At 43.8% G+C, this 9,351-nt stretch overlaps 1 protein-coding gene across 5 annotated transcripts in view; it reads right to left on the bottom strand.

The window, feature by feature from the left end:
- The window catches only part of ST3GAL2 (ST3 beta-galactoside alpha-2,3-sialyltransferase 2), a 76,437-nt gene that overhangs the window by 8,612 nt on the left and 58,474 nt on the right, over window positions 1–9,351 (bottom strand). For all 5 annotated transcript variants that reach the window (XR_009517534.1, XR_009517533.1, XR_009517535.1 and 2 more), the window contains exon 8: window positions 72–264. The gene's annotated coding sequence lies outside the window, so the exon portion shown is untranslated. The remainder of the gene's footprint in view (window positions 1–71; window positions 265–9,351) is intronic.

Raw genomic sequence — 9,351 nt, 5'->3', positions numbered from 1 at the left:
CAACCCACTTTTCTCTTACAAAAATGTGAACATTCTACTCACGCTGTTGTGCGACCTGCCTTTTCACTTACCCGTGTATCTTGGACATGTGCCAGGGATGTGCCTCACTCTCAACAAGCATCATTCCAGCGTGTAGCTGCCCCAGCATTACATCATGGCTCCTAGTGATAGGCACATGGGGGCTTCCACTGTGTTGCTGCCCACGGTGAAAATACCAGTCCCGCTCCTCTCTGAGCCCAGCTGAGACTCACTCAGGATGTATACCTGGAAGTAGAGTTGTTGGGTCAGAGTGGGGACCCTTAACATTTTAACACATTGTTAATATAGCCTGCCGAAAAGTTTTTACCAATTTATGTTATTGCAGTGATAACAAAGATACCTATTATGTGCTTACCAACTCCCTCTATTATCAATTTTTAAAACTGCCAGTCTGAGTAGTAAAAATAGATTATATAACTGCTTCATTTTTTTTAATTTAGTGATGTTTGGCAAATTTTCAGTTTATTGGTATTTGACTTTTCTGTTTTGGTGTGTTGCCCATTCCTATCTCACCATTTTGCTACTGGCTTGTTAGTCTTCATTGAATTTTAGCCACCTTTCTATTTTAGGGAAATTAGACTGTCTTGAGTGGTGGACGTTTTCCTTTTTGTTTGTCTTTACAAAATCATTTTTTCTTAATACTGCACAAAAGTTTAATATTAGTCAGAATGGCCATCATTAAAAAGTCTATAAACAATAAACGTTAGGGCTTCCCTGCTGACACAGTGGTTGAGAGTCCGCCTGCCGATGCAGGGGACACGGGTTCGTGCCCCTGTCTGGGAAGATCCCACATGCCGTGGAGCGGCTGGGCCCGTGAGCCATGGCTGCTGAGCCTGTGCGTCCGGAGCCTGTGGTCCGCAACGGGAGAGGCCACAACAGTGAGAGGCCCACGTACCGAAAAAAAAACCAAAAAACAATAAATGCTGGAGAGGGTGTGGAGAAAAGGGAACCTTCTTGCACTGTTGGTGGGAATGTAAACTGATACAGCCACTATGGAGAACAGTATGGCGGTTCCTTAAAAAAACTAAAAAAAAGAACTACCATACGACCCAGCAATCGCATTATTGGGCATATGCCCGGAGAAAACCATAATTCAAAGAGTCATGTACCACAATGTTCACTGCAGCACTATTTACAATAGGCAGGACACAAAAGCAACCTAAGTGTCCATCGACAGATGAATGGATAAAGAAGATGTGGCACATATATACAATGGAATATTACTCTGCCATAAAAAGAAACGAAATTGAGTTATTTGCAGTGAGGTGGATGGACCTAGAGTCTGTCATACTGAGTGAAGTCAGAAAAAGAAAAACAAATACCGTATGCTAACACATATATATGGAATCTAAACCAAAAAAAATTGATTCTGAAGAACCTAGGGGCAGGACAGGAATAAAGACGCAGACGTAGAGAATGGACTTGAGGACACGGGGAGGGAGAAGGGTAAGCTGGGACGAAATGAGAGAGTGGCATGGACATACATACATTACCAAATGTAAAACAGCTAGTGGGAAGCAGCCGCATAGCTCAGGGAGATCAGCTCAGCTCAGGTGCTATGTGACCACCTAGAGGAGTGGGATAGGGAGGGTGGGAGGGAGACGCAAGAGGGAGGAGATATGGGGATATATGCATATGTATAGCTGATTCACTTTGTTATACAGCAGAAACTAACCATTGTAAAGCAATTATACTCCAATAAAGATGTTAAACAAAAACAAAAAATTTAATATTGCTCAGACTTCATTATTAAGAAATCTGGATTTCATGTCATGGCTAGAAAACCTTTCCTCATCTCAGTATTATAAATTATTATTATTATTACTTTTTATTTTTATTTATTTATATATATATTTTTTTGCGGTACACGGGCCTCTCACTGCTGTGGCCTCTCCCGCCGCGGAGCACAGGCTCCGAACGCGCAGGCCCAGCGGCCATGACTCATGGGCCCAGCCGCTCCGCGGCATGTGGGATCTTCCTAGACCGGGGCACGAACCCGTGTCCCCTGGATCGGCAGGCGGACTCTCAACCACTGCGCCACAAGGGAAGCCCAGTATTATAAATTATTTACTCATGTTTTTGTAGGTTTTGAAGTGTCGTTTTGCCTGCCTGATTTGCTGTGAGCGATTACAGGCGGTTACCTCCGGGTGAGTGGGTGTTTGGGCTGGAGCCGAGACTGAGCGACAGGGTCCAGCTGGGATCACGTGTGAGAGAAAGTGAGACTGAGTGTCCTGGGGATGCAGCAGCTACGGTGACTGCAGGTGTCTCAGGGGCGCATGCAAGCCACTGATGCGGGAAGGGGTTCTGGGAAGAAAAGTGGGAGCGAGAATTGGAACAAGTTTCCAGAAAGGCCGGGGACAAGGCGAGGTGGGGTAGAGAGGAAGCAGTGCTCAGGGTACTTGGAAGGGAGACAGGCAAAGAGGGAGAGGAGGTCGTGTGCAGTGCCAGCATTCCAGATAAGTGACACCCGCTTTGACCCCAAAACACAACAGTGTTACAGAAAAGGTAAAACTAGAAAACAAAACACCGCCTGACCCGAAAAACGAGATGAATACTTCTGTGGACCAGTAATGGGGAAACATGCAAAGCTGCGAGCAGGGCTGAAGCCAAAGCTTGCTGGGCTCCCGTCCGGGGACCGAGCAGCTGCAGGCTGTTAGGTCCCGCTCAGCAGAGGGGCTGGGAAGCGAAGCGCTGCACACAAGACCAGAACTCAAGGCAGCCTCGCCGCTTGGAGGGCGCTGGATTGGAGCTTCGCCTGCACGCCAGTTGGACAGAGACTTTCATCAAGACGCAGGCCCAGAAAGGAGACAGGAGGATGCGGATCCCCGCTGCAACCGGTAAGCCACACCATCCTGTCAACTGCCTGCCTGGTCTGATATCCTCTGATCTCACTGAATCAGCGCACCTGGCTCTAGAATAAGGGCGAGAGGGGCGGGGAGCTGGATGGAGCCAATTGCTAAATCCACCTGTGGGGCTTCCCTGGTGGCCCGGTGGTTAAGAATCCGCCTGCCAAGGCAGGGTACACGGGTTCGAGCCCTGGTCTGGGAGGATCCCACATACCGCGGAGCAACTAAGCCCGTGACCGAGCCTGTGGTCTAGAGCCCGCGAGCCACAACTACTGAGCCTGCGCGCCTAGAGCCTGTGTTCTGCAACAAGAGAAGCCACCGCAATGAGAAACCTGCTCACCGCAACCAAGAGTAGCATCCCCCTCGCTGCAACTAGAGAAAGCCCGCACGCAGCAACGAAGACCCAATGCAGCCAAAAATAAATAAATAAATTTTTTTAAAAAAGCAAACCCACCTGTGGATTGTGGGGAGAGAAGAAATTGAATGCAAAGAAAGATGCAAACAATAGAGGGAAGGTGGGGAGGGGCAAGATAGGGGTATGGGATTAAGAGATACAAATACTAAGTATAACATAAATAAGCAGCCAGGATATATTGTACAGCACAGGGAAATACAGCCATTATTTTTTAATAACTTTAAATGGAGCATGATCTATAAAAACATTGAATCACTGTGTTGTACACCTGAAACTAATATTGTAAATCAACTATACTTCAAAAAAAAGGTACCAAATTCACCCCAGATAAAATTTATTTTATGGAATGGCCTCATAAGAGGCTTACAGTATGTTTGGATGCTCAAAGAGAAAGTGAAATGATTACATTTCACTGAAAAGAGCAAGAAACTCTGAAGTAAATTTGGACAAGAGCAGTGGTGTGCTGAAACTCACACAAGCTGGCTGGTAAATCACTGGCAGATTGAAACTGGCTGTGCTGGGAATATTTATACCACAGAAATCAGCAACACTATATAAATCAGGGGTTTTAGTTTGTTTTCAGAGGCAGTTTACCAGCATACCACTGGTAGATTAGAAATTTTAGAAATGAGAAAGTCATTGAAATAAACTCAGTAAATGGGAATCCTAGATTTTACATCCTAATTATACTCTCATTTTAAGGACAAAAATAAGAACACAACCGAATTTCAGTAGAGAAAGAGAAAGCGAAATGATTACATTTACAATAAAACTATTTCTTGCTCCCATAAGTTCTAAACTGGATGTTCCTGATTGGTTGGCTCTTCTGGACACTTTCCCTTGAGTCTTTGCACTGAAAAGAGTGGGTTTTTTTTTTTTAATAGAATTGATTTTTTTAGAACAGTTTTAAGTGTATAGAAAGAAAAGGCAAAGTTACCTCATAGCAAAAGAAGGATTGAACTCAGATCCTTCTGAATGCAGACACCATATGTTCTTTCTACTTCACCAAGCCTTCTCCCTGGAGAGAAGCCATGTTGCCAGAAAGAGCCTGTATTATTCTCAGCAGAAACAGTTGTTAGATGAAAGGTGTTGTTTCTATATTCTCGGGGAGCAGGCTGGTCCTGATACCCACAGTTCGGCAAGTGTAAGGGGAGGGGCCATCTTGCATTTTTGTGCGTTAGTTGTCACACAGACAAACTCACCGCAGAAGCTGTGATTTTTCTGGAAGGGTAGTGAGAAGGAGCATTGATTCCTAATTCACTCAGAAAGGAATAATTTGATTTTTTAAAGGGTTTCAGGATTTCACCCTTCCCCTCACCAAGCCAGGAATGTTTTCCTATTTTGCCAGATATGTAACAGGCAGCAGTTCCTCGCCTGCTGAATGGCAGCCCTCAGCCGTTCACTCCTCTGATGGGTAAAATATTTAATCGCTTCCTGCCCTTCCTCTAGCATCCAGCCAGAGTGCCAGCCAAATGTGTATCCACCACCCCTGGTCTCGCCATAAATCGTAATGTTTCTCTCCAAAGAGCCGTCTGTGTTCAGACTGTATTACTGCTCACTCAAACACGGTGCCTCTCCCAGAGGAACACACATCCCTGCTAGACTGAGGCATGGACATGGGACTTCTTTGACATCAAGGAAATGTGAACTTCTTGACTGAAGCATTCAGAGCCAGCCTGTGGCTCACCAGACACTCTTTTCCTGGCCCTGAAACAACAGATCCACCACAGACGGCACTCCTTTCTGTCTGGGTCCCTGAGTGACCATGATGAGCACAGCCCGTGATGGAAAAGTGGCTTGAGTGAGAAACAAACTTTGTTGTTTTAAGCCCCTGCGGGTTTGAAGGGTGTTTGTTACTGTAGCACAACCTAGCTTATCCTGACCACCCTCCCTGCCTTGGAACGGCTGGTTCCCTGTCCAGTCACCCTAAGGTCAATCCAGATCATAGATATGCTCCATCTAGGTACACAAAATTCCCAAGCAGCTTCTTGATCCACTTAATACAGAGGAGAGAAAAATTTCCAATTCCCAATTATTTAAAAAGCCTCCATCATGACAGAGAGGGGTTAAATAAACAACCACAAGAAATCAGCTCTGTGGAGACAGAGGAAAACAGACGAAGAAAAAGGTGTCTGCTAGTATGTGATTAAACACCACACTTACCTAATTTTCCTTTCCAAGAGTTCACTGAATTTATCGGGAAGGAAAGAAAAAGGTATAAACTCACATGGACAAATAAAATGGAAGCAGTTACATTGGAAGAGGGAATTTAACAAAATGTTTGGAACACACAGAAAAATGAATGAAAAAGCTCCAATTTTTAGTAATACAGGGAACTATATAGAGCATGAAAAAAATTCCAGTCCAAAAACCAGCTACAAAGCTGATAATATTCTGTTTGAATATATCAAAGAACTACTACTTTTAGGGTTTTATTTTTAACATTTAGCTCTGATTCACTTGGCATTTTGGTGAATGGTTTAGGCTATGGATCTAATTTTATCTTTTTCCAGATGGTTATCTAGTTATCCCAATAAAATTTATTTAAATATCCATCTTTTCCTAAGTGATTTGAGAGGCCATCTCTATTATAAACCAAATTTCCATGCGGACTTGGGTCTAGGTAATCAGACTAATGAAAGAGAATTGAGTATCCAGAAATACTCAAGTGAATATGGAATGTCAGGGCGGTGGTCACCTTCAGGGGAAGGAAGGGGGCTGTGCTTGGCAAGGAAGATGGAACAGAGAGGCCTCTGGGGTGCTTGCACAACCCGAGTGGTGGCTACATGAATGTTCATCTTAAAATAATTCATTAAGGAACCGCCATACTGTTTTTCATAGTGGCTGCATCAATTTCAATTTCCCCCAACAGGGCACAAGGGTTCCCTTTGTTCCACATCTTCACCAGCGCTTGTTATCTCTTGTCTTTCTGATAACAGCTGCTCTAACAGGAGTGTGGTGATATCTCATTATGGCTTTGATTTGCATTTCCCTGATGATTAATGATGTTGCATATCTTTTCATGTACCTGCTGACCATCTGTATGTCTTCATTGGAGAAATGTCTATTCATATCTGCCCATTTTTTAATCAGATTGGGTTTTTTGCTATTGAGTTATGTGAGTTCTTTATATATTTTGGTTTCAGGTTTTACATTTAAGTCTAATCCATTTGGAGTTAATTTTTTTGAGTGGTGTGAGATATGGGTCCAGTTTCATTCTTTTGCATGTGCATACAGAACTACCATATGATCCAACAATTCCACTTCTGGGTACACATCCAAAAGAATAAAATCACTGTCTTGAAGAGACATCTGCACCCCCATGTTCACTGCAGCATTATTTACAATAGCCAAGACATGGAAATAATCTAAATGTCCATCAACAGATGAATGAATAAAGAAAATGTCATGCATATATACACAATGGAATATTATTCAGCCATAAAAAAGGAAATCCTGCCTTTTGCAACAACATGGATGGACATTGAGGGCATTATGCTAACTGAAATAAGTCAGATGGAGAAAGACAAATACTGTATGGTCTCACTTTTACATGGAACCTAAAACAACTAAATTCACAGAAACAGAGAGCGATTGGTGCTTGCCAGGGTGGGGGAACGGGTTAAGGTGGTCCAAAGGTATAAACTTCTAGTTACAAGATAAATAAGCTCTGGGGATGTAATGTACAGCATGGTAATTATAGTTAACAATATTTTACTGTATGTTTGAAAGTTGCTAAGAAAGTAGATTTTGAAAGTTCTCATCACACACACAAATATTTTAACTATATGATGTGATGTGTTAACTAATCTTATTGTGGTAATCATTTTGCAATATACACACACATAAAATCACTATGAGTATACCTTACATACATATATAACTTTCTATGTCAATTGTACCTCAATAAAGCTGGAAAAATAAAATTATAGCTTTTCCAGTTCTTCCATATAACATGTTCAATTACCTCTTTTTTCTTCAGTCCATTTTGATATCCAAATGGCAGTGGAAATTGCTTTTCCTTTACCACAGGAATTATATAATTCTATCTATTTATAATCTATAATCTATATGTATTATATAGTATTCCATCTTTGCTTTATGAAATAAATGTCCATTATGGAGCTTTTAAAAAATAATAATTCATGAAGCTATATATTTTTGTACATTTATTCTTATGCTCTTTTCTGTTTATGCATTATATCCCACAACAAAAATAGTTTTGTTTTTGTTTTTTTTTTTGCAGTACACGGGCCTCTCACTGTTGTGGCCTCTCCCGTTGCGGACCACAGGCTCCGGACGCGCAGGCCCAGCGGCCATGGCTCACGGGCCCAGCAACTCCGCAGCATATGGGATCTTCCTGGACCGGGGCACAAACCCGTGTCCCCTGCACCGGCAGGCGGACTCTCAACCACTGCGCCACCAGGGAAGCCCCCAAAAATAGTTTTTAAAAATTAATTTAAAAATGTATTAGTCGGGCTTCCCTGGTGGCACAGTGGTTGAGAGTCCGCCTGCCGGTGCAGGGGACACGGGTTTGTGCCCCGGTCCGGGAGGATTCCCGCATGCCGCGGAGTTGCTGGGCCCGTGAGCCATGGCCGCTGGGCCTGCGCGTCCGGAGCCTGTGGTCCGCAACGGGAGAGGCCACAACAGTGAGAGGCCCGTGTACCACAAAACAAAACAAACAAACAAAAAATGTATTAGTTGGGGGGCTTCCCTGGTAGCGCAGTGGTTGAGAATCCACCTGCCAGTGCAGGGGACACGGGTTCAATACCTGGTCCGGGAAGATCCCACATGCTGCGGAGCAACTAAGCCCGTGCGCTACAACTACTGAGCCTGTGCTCTAGAGCCCGTGAGCCACAACTACTGAGCCCGCGTGCTGCAACTACTGAAGCCTGCACGCCAAGAGCCCATGCTCCACAATGAGAAGCCACCGCAATGAGAAGCCCACGCACTGCAACGAAGAGTTGCCTCCACTCACAGCAACTGGAGAGAAACCGTGTGCAGCAGCAAAGATCCAACACAGCCAAAGATAAATAAATAAATTTATATTAAAAAAATGTATTAGTCGGGACTTCCCTGGTGGCTCAGTGGTTAAGAATCCACCTGCCAATGCAGGGTACACGGGTTTAATCCCTGGTCCGGGAAGATCCCACATGTGGTGGACCAACTAAGCCCGTGCGTCACAACTACTAAGCCTGTGCTCTAGAGCCCGTGAGCCACAACTACTGAGCCTGCAATCTAGAGCCCGCATGCTGCAACTACTGAGCCCACATGTCGCAACTACTGAAGCCCGCACGCTCTAGAGCCCATGCTCTGCAACAAGAAGCCACTGCAACGAGAAGGCTGTGCACTGCAACGAAGAGTAGCGCCCACTTGCCACAACTAGAGAAAGCCCGCGCGCGGCAACGAAGACCCAATGCAGCCAAAAAACAAAAATTAAAAAAACCCATAATTTCAAAACAATGTCTTTTAAAAAAAAATGTATTAGTCATGTACCCCTATGCTTCAGAGCAGCACTATTTACAATAGCCAAGACCTGGAAACAACCTAAATGTCCATCGACAGATGAATGGATAAAGAAGATGTGGTACATCTATACAGTGGAATATTACTTAGCCATGCAAAAGAATGAAATAACGCCATTTACAGCAACATGGATGCAACTAGAGATTATCACAGTAAGTTAAGTAAATCAGAAAGAACAAGACATATACTGTATGATATCACTTATATGTGGAATCTACAATGTGACACAAATGAACATATCTACAAAACAGAAACAGACTCATAGATGTAGAGAACAGACTTGTGGTTGCCAGGGAGGAGGTGGGTGGGAGAAAGGAAGGATTGGGAGTTTGGGATTAGCAGATACAAACTATTATATGTATAGAATGGATAAACAACAAGGTCCTACTGTATAGTACAGGGAACTATATTCAATATCCTGTGATAAATCGTAATGGAAAAGAATACGAACAAGAATATATATGTAGGGCTTCCCTGGTGGCGTAGTGGTTGAGAATCCACCTGCCAATGCAGGGGACACAGGTT

This window comes from Delphinus delphis, chromosome 20 (assembly GCF_949987515.2).
Source record: "Delphinus delphis chromosome 20, mDelDel1.2, whole genome shotgun sequence".
Lineage (NCBI taxonomy): Eukaryota > Metazoa > Chordata > Mammalia > Artiodactyla > Delphinidae > Delphinus > Delphinus delphis.
Note: the sequence above shows the minus strand (reverse complement) of the source record. Positions and strands in the feature narration are given on the sequence as shown.